The following is a 488-nucleotide window of genomic DNA, read 5'->3' as shown; positions in this document are numbered from 1 at the left end:
GCCCCCGCCCCGCCCGCCCTCGGAACGCGGGCCCCAATCGGGCGGGGCGGGGGCGCGGGGCGCTGGGCGGCCGCAAGTGCGGACCCCGGGGGAGGGACACACCCATCCCCTAAACCACACTTCCTCTCTGAGTCCTGGGGAAAAATTGACTGAGCTTGAAGATAGCGAAGTCCTGACTGGTCGCTTAACCCGCTGGTCTCCGTGTCTCTGCTGCTCTTAGTTCCGATTCAACCTTTGGAAGCCGAGGTCTGACTACGTCGCTGCTCAGACCCCAAATTATGTGGTGTCTGTTGTCCTCATCCGCCTGTAAACTTGAGAATCCTCACCCTGGCGTTCCAGGTCCTCTAGTGGAAGAGCTTGCCTTGCATTTCGTCCTGGTCCCCTTCGCAGTTCATACTTACCAGCCAAGACCCTCTGACAGCCTTCTCTCCAGCAAGAATGGGCCTCTTTTCTGCCTCCTGCCCTCCTGCGCTTTGTATCTTCTATTT

The sequence above is a fragment of the Pteropus medius genome, unplaced genomic scaffold, assembly GCF_902729225.1.
Source record: "Pteropus medius unplaced genomic scaffold, Ma_sr-lr_union100, whole genome shotgun sequence".
Taxonomy (NCBI): Eukaryota; Metazoa; Chordata; class Mammalia; order Chiroptera; family Pteropodidae; genus Pteropus; species Pteropus medius.
Note: the sequence above shows the minus strand (reverse complement) of the source record.